At 36.8% G+C, this 12,545-nt stretch overlaps 1 long non-coding RNA gene across 1 annotated transcript in view; it reads right to left on the minus strand.

The window, feature by feature from the left end:
- The window catches only part of LOC122177185, a 41,685-nt gene that overhangs the window by 17,133 nt on the left and 12,007 nt on the right, over positions 1-12,545 (minus strand). The window contains exon 2 of the long non-coding RNA XR_006177970.1: positions 2,898-2,975. This is a non-coding gene — a long non-coding RNA (uncharacterized LOC122177185). The remainder of the gene's footprint in view (positions 1-2,897; positions 2,976-12,545) is intronic.

The raw sequence follows: 12,545 nt of genomic DNA on the forward strand, positions 1-12,545 counted from the left end.
AGCACTGCTTGTGACCAGTAGCCAAGTGGAAGTGGATTTAATTCTATTCACCACCACTTTCTGGGTCAAACCCTCCAGCCAGCTCTTTACTCATCAGAGTGTACCTGTCCAAGCCAGTGTCCCCAGAAGAATGCTGTAGGAAACTATCAAGACAAACAATCCTTGATACCTTACTACAGTGTTCTGGAGGCCAAACTGAAGATAATATTTTAACTGTAATAAAACATATCCCATTGTGTACTTGTGGATTATGAGTCCAACAACCCAATGCCAGTTCACTGTTCATATATGCCCCCTTTCAACACTCATTATGGTTGTTAGAATGGAACTGACAGAGGTGCGTTGTGGATTTCTTTTGTCAAACAGGCTATTTTTTGCCTTCTTCCATGCTTCATTATGTCTTGCTGTGTGCACTGTGTGCTTTCGCCTTGATCCAGCCTCTCTACGCCAGTTGGGCTGGACATGCTGGCTCCTTGTGGTGCAACATAACTCTCTGGCCACATAGATATTTTTCATGAAGGCAGACCTGCTTATGTGAAAAGAATCCCTTTTCTAAACATTCAGGCAGACATAAGCTTATTCCTTTGATAGAAGGAAGAGATCAAGATATTGAGGGACATAAAATGTAGATAAAAGTGCAGTTTGTATTTCATGCCAATGCTTGGAAGTTTTTCCCCAGTGCTCATCTGAATAATTCAGAAGCATTTTATCAGTAAGCTAAGAAAAAAACCCTTTGGAGTACTCTGAAGTCTTTACTTCAGTTACCTATAAACAAAATATGTCAAGAAATACTCAGTGTAATGTGAACCACAACTTCTAAGAGATTTCCAACTAAGATAAATGTGATTAAGAAATATCCATGAGTCTTGATACATGCAGATGTTTTTTCAGAGCTTACTCTACATCGTCAAATAGATGGACTTGAAGAAAGCATGCTGAACTGCAGTAGTTTGTTATCAAAAGAAAATATGCTACAAGAGATCTTTTTTTGTGGTATTCCTTTTTCCTCTTCGAGGCAAAACAGCTTAACCCATCTACAAATGTAAATAGAATGACAATTCATGGACTGTTGTAAATTGTTTAAAGCTCATTTTCTTAAAGACACGAGGAAAATGAAGTAAAACATACTTCTCATATTACAACAGTATAACAATATGCTATATAAGCTGTATACAGCTATTAAGAGTATCCAGTAATTCATAAGTAAATATTGCTTTATTCCTAGTATTTCTTTTCTGTTTTAAGGTAGTTTTTTATTAAATAAATTGCTTCTGGCCACAAACATGTCTATTCTTTAAATGTTTTGTAACTAAATACAATTCAGAAATTCAGTTTTATATAAAAACTGTACTTGTCCTAATCATCTCTAGACCAGGCAAAATCCCTAACAGTATTCACTTAATCCTGCTCTAACCACATTTATGGTGTTTTCTTAGAGCCGAAAAGCATCAGTGCAATTCAAATTGAAATGAAAAAAGTTACTAGTACTCTTCTTCAAAGCTGCCATTTCTGTGATGATGCTGTATGTCTGCATTCACTGTTTTTTTCCAGAGGAAAAAAGAAATAATTAAGATTCATATAGTATTTCAAGATTGTAGCATTAAAGAAAAAAAAAGCGATCAAGGCTTCCAGTGAGATGGTCTACTTGCTTGTGAAACTCCTTAAAAACATACAAAAAGCTGAAGTTAATTAGGTTGGATGATTCACTTTCATAGTTCTACTTTTGAATTTAGATCTGCTCAAGAGTTATTTATCTTTAATTAATTTTTCTTGCCTTTAGTTCTAAGTTGCAGTTTTTAATAGTTCATACATAGGAGAGTGTCCAGAATTGCCAGGTGTTCATATTTTACTCATGTTTGTAACACGTAGTTAGTTGTGATGGGTGATATTTGCAGGAATGAAATATTGTTTGAGTTGGATATCAAAGACAGGGGAATTGATCTGAAGAAGTAGAGCACAATGTATTTGTATTTTGTAACTTGTCCTTAGAAATAGCTGATGTGAAAAAGTAGTGTCATGGTTTTATAGTTTTCTTACCAGTATTCCACATCATAACATCATGTAAAGTGTTGGGAATTAAATTGTTAGTACTCCAGTTCGGTGGACAGACAACTTTCTGGATACCTGGTTCTCAGAAGAGAAGAACTACATACACCGGACGACTTCACATTCAGAGAGGAAGACAAGCCACGGGATGAAGTCACAGGACTTTCTCTCGCTCACTGCCTGGCAGCGTATAGGTGCTCCCCAGCTGCGTGCCTTCAGTTCAGTTTCAGATACTCTCTCTCTCATTTTATTTAATTTATTAGCCTCAATTTCAATTATATTGTATTATATTGTGTTATCTTGCATTCCGATAACATATTCGGTAAAATTAAGTTTCCTCCTTAGACTTTGCCCCTGTTCTGTTTTTGGGGCCAGCTCCCATCTTCCTACCCTTCCCCTTTTCCCTTCCCATTTTGCGGCTGGTGGGCCTACAGGCCTGCTGTGCCCTGCCACAGGCACAGACTGATCTAGATGCTCCGTGACAGTATTTGGAGGATAATGTGCGCAATCTGAAGCTTTTAACATTAGCAGAAAAAAAAGGATTTCTTTCAGCCAGAAACGTGAAGAGCATTGGTAGCTAGCTTTGACCTTCATAGATTAGATTGTAGTCTGGACAGTCTGCCAAACTCTGGACACTGTACCAAGTGTTTTTTGTTTTTTTTTTTCCCCTTTTTAGCAACTGTCAGCTATGAATCTGTTCTTTATTTTAGGAGCGTTGTATAAGGGATTAAAGGCCATTATGTTTTTTAGAACTTATTGCTCTCTTATTAACTTCATGCTCTCTTGTTGTGGAACTGTATATTTATATAACCAAGTAAGAGCACTGATGGAGATACTTGCCTGGTACTTACATGAAGTGTTGTATGATTTGAACATTGACAATTACATTCCAGATGGAGGGGCAGAAATGGAAGCGGGTGTCCTCATGTCTAGAATGGAAAGGAGAAGCAGAGGAAGTAGAGGAAGATCCAGGCGAGAGGCCCTCCCCAAAACCACCCCAAAACCTGAGAAAGGCAACTGAGAAAACTAAGAGACACAGAGAGGAGAGTGAGGAGGAGGGAATCGCTGTTACCACTGTTTGTCGACCTCTGAAGATAACTGAAATCCAAGGCTCAAGAAGGGAGTTTACACAGCACCCAAATGAAACTATTGTCACCTGGTTGCTTCACTGCTGGGACATCGGGGCTGGTAGTGTGTCTCTAGATGGTAACAAAGCTCACCATTGGGCATTGCCCAAGAGTTAGCTATTCACAGGATTAGTAGATGTTTGGATGGAGCCGCCATCCTCTGGGAACGAATGTTAGCAGCTGTGAAGGAAAAGCATTCCTTCAAAGACAATCTGAAGCCTGAGATGAAAAAGCGGAATACAATTGAAAAAGGTATCCAATATTTGAGGGAAATAGCCATGGTGGAAATGTTATATGACCCTATGTTTGTTCCTAACAATCCATGCCAAGACCATGACAGTGTAGAACACTTTATATTTTAATAGCATATTTTAGAAATACAGTTGCTGAACTACATGATTAATTCTTGCTTGCAAAACTGCAATAGTTTTTAAGTGTTGCAAATAGTATGTTTATTATGGACTAGAAAGCATATTGTAAGGCTATTCTGTTTGAATAAGAGGCCTTCAGCAAAAAGAAAGACATCAAAGAAGTCAGGGCTTCCACACAAGGCTGGATTGTCTCACTCTGTGGATTGTTGGGATGCAACAAGCGTTACTCCCCTCTATCCTCCTTCCAAACTCTATCCAAAGATGAGCAGATGGCCAGAAGTAATGGTCGAATGTTGAGTGAGCAAATGTTAGAAGTTAAATCATTAGCAATATATGCTTAGCTAACAACAATTTATGTTTAGCCAGTATCCATATGTTTAGTTGAGCATCAGGAAGATCGTGAACTGAAGTACTCAGACATAGAGGAACCAGGGGAGGAAAAGATAAACATCAGGTAATAGAGCATAAAAGATGTAACACTATCTCTGCAGACACCCTCCTACTTGCAGGATACTTGCCATTGCAACTGCAAATAAAATTTGCTTTTATCAGAGATACAGTCCTGATAAATTATTTGGATATTTTCAACACACTGAAGAAGGAACTGCTGAGTTTAGGAATAAAGACAAGTGTGAGTGGAGAAATCCTTGGTATTTACTCATATTTCTAATGTGTCTTCCACTTTGTATGTTTTTCCTTTTCTTTTTTTGCAACCAAAGGAAGAAACTGAATATTTCTTTCCTGATATAATTAAAATATAGCACTCTGAGAAAAGAAACATCCTTTCTTGTTTTCTGAAGTATGGAGTACCAAGGCCTGAAGCAGTTCAAGGAAGAATAGGGACATGCTGAAGTTGCTGAGGGCACATTGCTGTAACTATTTCTCAATAAAAGTGAAAGGGAAAGATTAAGAAAGAAGAGAGAAAAAGCAGAGGCAGAAGGGGTCAGCAGCTGGGTTTAGGAACAGGCCGGCCTAGCAGGAGACTCCACCCAGCAATTTCTTTTTGTGCCATGGGAAGTTATAGGTGTCACCAGTCAGGGCACTGCCTAGGAACGTGGGAGACACTTGCAACATGAGTAGGAATATCCTCCAGAAAGAACACTGTGCTCTGCCTTTAATTTCAGCATTATACATCATCTTGAGAAACATGAAGCTTTCCTGCTTTCAGTCTTCTTTGTAGGAAATCTCTAAGAAACATTTTTATTAAATAATTGCTATGCTGGAGAAAAACAAAAAACAAAAAACAAAAAACAAAAAACAAAAAACAAAAAACACTCAAATGTCTCACCTAATTAAATGAAGGAGAAAAAAATGTATTTTTGCAAATAGTAACAATGACAGAACATTGAACCCAGTGTTCCTTTTTATATATTCTCAAAACACTTCTGAAATCTAGAAGCGACTCTTTCAGAAAATGGAGATCAGCAACCTACTTTTTGATAATGAATTGAAGCAGTGGAACGACCAGAGACTAGCAGTGACTTCAGTAGACATACAGAAAAAAAGAAAATATTTCTGACAATTACTTATTCAAGCTAAGAATTAATAAAAATATTTATTTGGTTTATATTGAAGGACAAAGAGTTTATTAACTGATGATGTTGTAACAATATGGTTACAAGATCTCTCAGATGTTCTAGTTAAAAATAGCAGCTGCTTCACCACTTGTACTGCTTTAAACTTAATTCCCTTGATACCAAGTATAAAGCAGAACTGTAGAAACGCAGAGTAGCTACCACATAAAATATTTCTCAGCCTTAGTACCATTTAACAAGAACAGAACAGTACTTAGTAAAAGAAGGAAAGTCTTATGTTCAGTTTTACCAGTTATTTCCCCTCCACCATAACAGAATGAGCTTTTGGTAAGTACAGCCTAGCGCATGAGAACAGGATGCTGTTTGTTCCAGATAAAAATGGAGCCCTCTGACAGATTTGCAATGCATGTGACATGAATGTGTCTTCATTCTTACAAAACCTTCAGGCAAAAATATGCCTTGGAAAAGGATTGTAGATCATCAGCAAAAAAAAAAAAAAGAAATCTGAAACTAAAATATTTCATATAAGAGAATACACAGTATTTGATTTTGCTAGGCTTACATGTATGTAGTTTAACTCTTGTTAGTGGAGTATATTTATCATTCTACTCAGAAATTTACTAAATATTTCTCACTTTACAGACTTGTTTCTTTCTATGGCAGCAAGATGTTCAGAGCTCCTAACAGAGTCAGCACAGTAAGAGCACTAAGTGGGATTTATTTCTTGATGAGAGCAGTGATACTATACATAGGAGCAGAACTTTGTCGTCACAGAAGCTTAGCTGGAGCTGGCTGCTTTTTCAGGAATTAAGTGGGTGTCTTCCTAATGACCCATTGTAGAATTACCTTAGTTCTACTCTCTTGTCAAAGGTACAGGCTTTTTTTGTGCTCCCTGCCTCAGGAGCAGTGTCTCCAGTGGCATTTCAGATAAGTATTACAGAATGAGCAACCACAGGAGGAAAACAACAGGGCATTTTCTTGCTCACGTCAAAAAAAGAAAGCACTCAGCAGCTGAGGCTATGCAAATGTTGTGACACAACATATGATAAAGTGGTTCTTCTCTGCATTGCTGCTATTCACAAACTTTGTGGTCATAAAACTTAAGTTCCTTTCAGTTCATTAAGTATATCTGGGTAAGAATACCTAGGCAATGTTCACAGTACAGTCAGAATAGTTCTTCTGTTTCTTGTCTCATATCTGCATAAATATCACTTCATGATAACAAGTCCGTGTCAGCTGCAAACTGATGTTCACATTACAATTGTAACTTAGAGTTTTTAATACAAAAAAAAGAAAAGAAAAAAGTATTCCCAAGACAGGTAATAGCCCTGAGAACTTGCCTCTTTTATTTATCTCTTTATTTGAAGGTTCAGAATTGGATTCAAACATATAAGATTTTGGCTACACAAAATGTTTTCTTAGTTTGAAAATAGATCAGATGAAGGGTTGATTTGCATAACCAGTAGCCTGTTTTTTTTAATCCCTGCTTTGGATTTGACTAATAGAAGTAAATATATGATTCCCCTCTGCTTCTTCTTGATAAGCTTCTGTTAGTTCTAACATGTTGGTCAAAATCCAGTGGGAATTGATACCAAGCTCTTCATTTTCTTTTAACCTTCTTCTGAAGGTATTTCATTTCTATAAAAGCAATACTTGTAAGAGCTAGAAAAATAACAAGGAAAGCTTCTTCGTAGAACCAATATTATGTCCTGTAATCAGCCTTGCCTTCAGCTATCATTATTTCTTTAGTTTACTTGAGATTGATAGTCCCACACTTCATTACAGAAACTGCTTTCCCTCACTGAATGGATCTCTCCCTCTGCATTTCACTGCATAATCTCATGAAAGAAATAAAGTTCCTAGTACTTCTTTGCTTATTGGCAGAGGACTTCAATAACAATTTGGGAGAAGATTGCTTTGTTGTATTTGTTTACATCTTCTCTCATTTTTCAGCCTGTTCTTTTACTGGTGGTACCACTTATCTGTGAAACTCACGTGCACATGCCAAAGCTTGTTACATGAATTTCATTATTTTTTTCTCTAACATTGCTGTCTAAATAAAATCAGTTTTGTCTTTCTGGACTCTAGTCTCCAATAAAAACTTTATTGGTAAAAAAGTACAGTACACTATGTTAGTGTGAATTTAGATACATTATTCCCAGAAATAATTTATTTAAAAGGAACTTAATACTAAGCTGAAATATTTAGATTCTGCTATTTACAAGAGAATATATTTTCATGAGCCCCAGGTTTTAACTTCTTTTCTGGAGTCCGTATTTTATAATTTTATTCTTAAAGTGCTTTTGAAAATAATATCTAACATTACATGCTCAAGTACCATAAAAGTATGTTGTCAGTACACACTGAGATGTTTACATGATTAAAATCATAGGATTAGGAAAAAACTTGTTTCCCTTTTCATACTGTTGGTGGCCTAAATATGTGAGATTTGGATACATCTGGTTTTGGATTTTATTACTGAATGACTTGAAGTGCCAGATCTTAAAGAATAATAGTAACTATTTCTGTTAGGTAGGAGCTTATCTGTTAGTAACAATAGAGTAATGAAAATTCTGGCTATTACAATCAATCAGAGGATGATTGTGAATCAGTGGTTAAAAAAAAACCCTCTTGATCTATTATATGCAAATCATTGTTTTTTAGTAGATAAAAAGGAATTAAAACTGTTGACAGTGAGACTCTTTATGGTCTGATATGCTGTTCTGATAAATTGTATCTTAGAGAGACAAATTTAAAACAAAAGAATGACTGAATAGATTAGAAAGAAAAATAATATTTGGGTTAGAAATAGGGAGAAGATTTCAAACAGTCAGAACCCAGAGGTTCTAATAGTGCTTTATAGAAGAGCTATTGGCCAGTTCTTAACTACTGCTGAAATATCTGCAACTTATGGTAAGGTTGGTTTGATTTAGATTGCTTGATGTTATCTCAGCATCAAACTCAAAGAGCCTCCTTGATACTCATCATTGTTTTTCTTTATGGGGCCCATGTTGTTCAGAAGAAAGCACTCACATTTGCAGTGCTGGAAGGGTGTATTTGATGGATGCATGACAAGGAATGTGAAGACTTTTGTACCAGATTGTGAGATGGCAAAATGCTGCAATAAATCACTTGCAAATCAGAAACTTCATATATAATACAATTCTGTTCCTTTGGAATACTGTTTTTAAGGATGGGCTATCCTACTGTTAGTTGAAATTTAAACTTCCATTTCTTCTAGTTATATAGGGAAAGTAATGCTCTATTTAACAATGCTAGCCATGAACTCTGCAAAATACTCAAACCCAATTGTGAAATATACCAACAGCAGTCTAATTGTACAGAATTGACCCCTGTAAACAATTTTGTAATTAAACTGGTAACAGTGATACTCCAGGTTTAAAGTCATAGAGCCTTAGAGTAAGACACTCTTTTCTAAGAAAATATTGTAGGATCATAGAGTGACTTGAGTTAGAAGGGACCTTACAGCCTACCCAGTTCCAACCCATCTGCCATGGGCAGGGTTGCTACTCACCAGATCAGGCTGTCCAGGATCCTATTCTGGGCCAGAATCCTGATCTTGAATACTTCCAGGGATCGGACATGAACAGTACTCCAGATTAAGCCTCATAAGGGTGGAAAGAGAGGGACAATCCCCTCCCTCACCTTGCTGGCTGTGCCTTTTGTAATGCAGCCTAGGGCACTGTTTGCCTTCTATGCTGCAAGTGCCCAGTTGACAAGGTTGTGGAAACAAGCATTATTATAAAAGAAAAAGGTGTGCGTTGAAATCTGATCTTAAAAAAAATAAAGTATTTAAAAGGTCATATTCAGTCATCTGTTGACCGTTATATCCAGATTGTTTTCTGCTAGGCAGTTTTCTAACCCTCTTCCCCAGCCTATAGCAATGCTAGGGATTGCTATGACCCAGCTGAAGAATCAGACACGCAGTTGAATGCCATGAGCTAAGTTGGCCTTTGCTCATAGATTCAGCTTATTAAGTTCTTGCTGTAGAGCCTTCCTAACTTCAAGCAGATCAGCTTTTCCACCTAACTTGGTGTCATCTGTCATTTCCACCTAACTTGGTGTCACTGGAACACACTGCACTTGATTCCCTCATCCAGATCATTGATAAATACATCAAAGAGAACTGGTCCCAATAGTGTGCTCTGGGAGACACAACTTGCAACCAGTTTCCAACTGGATTTACTTCCATTCATGACAGTATTCCATCTTGGCTCAGTGATTGAACCTTCATTGCCATGTTACTATATCCCTACAGAAGCCTTTAAGAGCATTGTTTTTTCTGGCTACTTGATGTACAAGGTATTGAGGCACTCTAAAAGCACACAGCCTAGTTGGCATGTGTGAACAAAATACTGAGGTTCCTGGATTTAAATTATGCTGCACAGATGCCTCTGATAAAAATAGGCAAAGCAATGCATAAGAGTCAATATTTAGAAAGAACAAAGCTGGAAAGAGTCAGTCCAGGTTTACCAAGGGCAGGTTGTGCCTCACCAAGCTGATTGGTCTCTCCCTGATCAGTCAGTTGGCTCCACTAGTGAACGGAGAACAGCAGATCTTGTTTGTCTTGACTTTCACTGAGCTTTCAGAGTGGTCTCTCATAACATCCTTGTAGCCAAGTTGGGGACGTGTAGACTGGATCATCTAATCCAACTCCCCTGCAATGAACAGGGGCATCAGGAGCTAGATCAGGTTGTTCAGAGCCTGCCTCATCCTCGTGGATAGGCCTCACCTCACATCAGCAGTCACTGAGATCCCATTGACTACCTGAGGTTAGCATCATTTTTCCAGCCTCCTCTCCATATTACGGTAGAGGAATGGCCTCAGCACCCCATGCAGTGACAGTGTGTCTATGGACACATTCGGTTCAGAGTTTCATGGGAAATTTCTTTGAAGTAGATTAGTAGCACATGGGGACAGCAGCAATACTGTTCGCTGTAGGGTGATGTCTGAGAAGATCGGGATTTCCAGGAGAGGTTGGTCTGTTTCTGGGTGGTAGGACTCTACACTATGTTAGTACCATTTACCAGCAGAAAATACCAGTTTTTTCCAACTGCAAGAAATTCCTTCAATGGTGGTCTTCACTTCCTTTCTTGTCACCAAAGTGCAAACCTAGGGAACAGAGGTTGCGACGTAGCTGTTCAGGCACTAGGAATATGGAGAAAAGCTCCAGGAAAGCTTCTGTCATTATAGTCCTCATTTTCTCCAAATGGAATCAAAAGTCTGTTTTTATTTGCTACAGATTAATTCTCAGATCCCTTTCCTAGATATTTAAAATTCTGACATACAGTATGAAAACAATGGACAGAAATATATGAAGAAGATTTAACAATACCACCACCAGCAAGCACAGCTATATAAAGCAGTAGTTTCAATCTGAAAAGGCCTTTATTTCAAAACATTTATTTTTAAAATTCATTATTGCTTTTATCTTAAGTTGGTAACTAGAACAAAGCTCACGGTCTCTCAGTGATTTGAACGCTAGAATTCTACTGGCAATATTTATTACACACTTACAAATTCTGTGCCAAAATCCTTATCTACTTTATTCTATTTTTAAGTCTCTGTCATCAGTCAACAGGATCAACAAGCTGTACTTCACATATGCTGAAAAATTTGTTGTCTCAAAGTCATATAAAAGGAAAAATGAATCTGAAATATACAAGAACTGATTTTTTTTAATGTTTTCAAAATTGGCTTAAAAATGGAGTTTTTTCATCAGTATTAAACGAGTAGAAATGAGTTATTTTGGAATATAATAGAAGTCTAGCCAAAGTTGATCATTATGTGATTTTTCACCGTGTTGTTTACAAAGTTTTTGTAAAAGTAACCGAGGAGTAACGCAGCAAATCACCCATTTCATGCATTAGAACTGGGTTTATTTGGCTGACCACAAAATAGCGGTAAAAGCAAAGACTGTAAAATTATATTCTTCTAAACTTATCTGTCATAATAATTTTTTAACCTATTTATCAGAAATACTGTATACTAACAAAAAATTGTTCTCCTGTTTGTTTTTCTTTCATTTCAGCTAAAACACTGCAGTCTGCAAACATCGTAATCTGGGATTATACCTATGCTGGATTATCCAACAGGCAATCCAGTTATTGAAATTAATTTTTCTATCAGGTTCCTGTGTCCCATTTACACTGACACTGTTAAAGAATATAACATTTGGTTAATGTCCTTGTGAGGATGGAAATTAAACTTGTTTTTTTAAACACAGCAAAGATTTTGTTTGGCCTCGGACATAGGAAACATGGATTTAAATTAAAGGAAAGATATTGGTAATAAATATATTCCACACAGATTTATCTCTTCTTCCTGACTGTAAGCATCATACTTTGCTGACCACAGCTTTCCGCGAATGTCAGGTATTATCAATTCTCTGCTTGATTTGATGGCATATAATTGAATAGGACATGAGTTGAAGTGGCAGTATTTTTCAAACAAATATTTATAAACTTATTTAGTCATTCGCTGGTAATCAGGTTCTTAGAAAATAACTAGATATAAAGCTTTCAAATAATGTGAATTCCTTAAGATTGGCTTCTAGGACAGCTACTCCTCAGATCAGGATGATAATGTCTTAAGCAAAACAGGGAAGTTGTCCCAGTTGAGCATCTCATTAACTATTCTGTAGCAAAGGCGTGTTTACTTCCCTGCCCTAGGTAAGGACTCACTGTCCTGGCAATTTCTACAGATATCCCTCAGCTCCGCACCTTTCTTTGGCTGAGTCCTTAAGACCACGATGTTCACCCATCACCTAACACTCCGAGCTCACCATTAAATATTTACCTAACTGCTACTCTGCACTTTGCAGAAATACCTCTAGGATTTCTAAGCAAATACAACTACCCCATCTATAATTCTCTCCTAAACAAATAGTGCAAAAAAAGTATTATAAGATACTTTTTTTTCTTGCTGTTCTTTGTGGACTTTTTTTGGTTTTTTTTTTTTCCATTTTTTCCATTTTTGTGAAAGACTTCTGAGCATCTTGAGTATAGCCATTCTGGCAATACTACTGCGCTGTATCATAGCCAAAATATTAAACTCATAAAATTAGTCAGAATATTTACACCAAAGTTTTCAGTATTGTTGTTCTTTTTACTTAATGAGCATTAGAAAAATACCAATGGAAAAAATATTCATTTTTAAAATATGTTACAGGCATTTTATCCTAAACATTTTAAAACAGCAACAACAACAATAAAAACGATGACCTTTTCTTGAAGTTATCTCTGGATGTCACATTACTCTGCAGTTTGAATCATTTGTCAGAAAATCTGAATTAAACAGTAGGTTTGATTTATTCTTGAAGGCAATGTCTCAAGAATAAAATCAGGTTTTACCAAAACAGGAAGAAGTAACTCTTTTTTTCTTCAGACACCCAAGTAGCAATAAGAAAAGAAAGAGTCTGAAATTTTAACAAAGATTCTACATAT

Source organism: Lagopus leucura, unplaced genomic scaffold, assembly GCF_019238085.1.
Source record: "Lagopus leucura isolate 7727_CA_CO unplaced genomic scaffold, USGS_WTPT01 Super-Scaffold_810, whole genome shotgun sequence".
In the NCBI taxonomy this organism is placed as follows: Eukaryota; Metazoa; Chordata; class Aves; order Galliformes; family Phasianidae; genus Lagopus; species Lagopus leucura.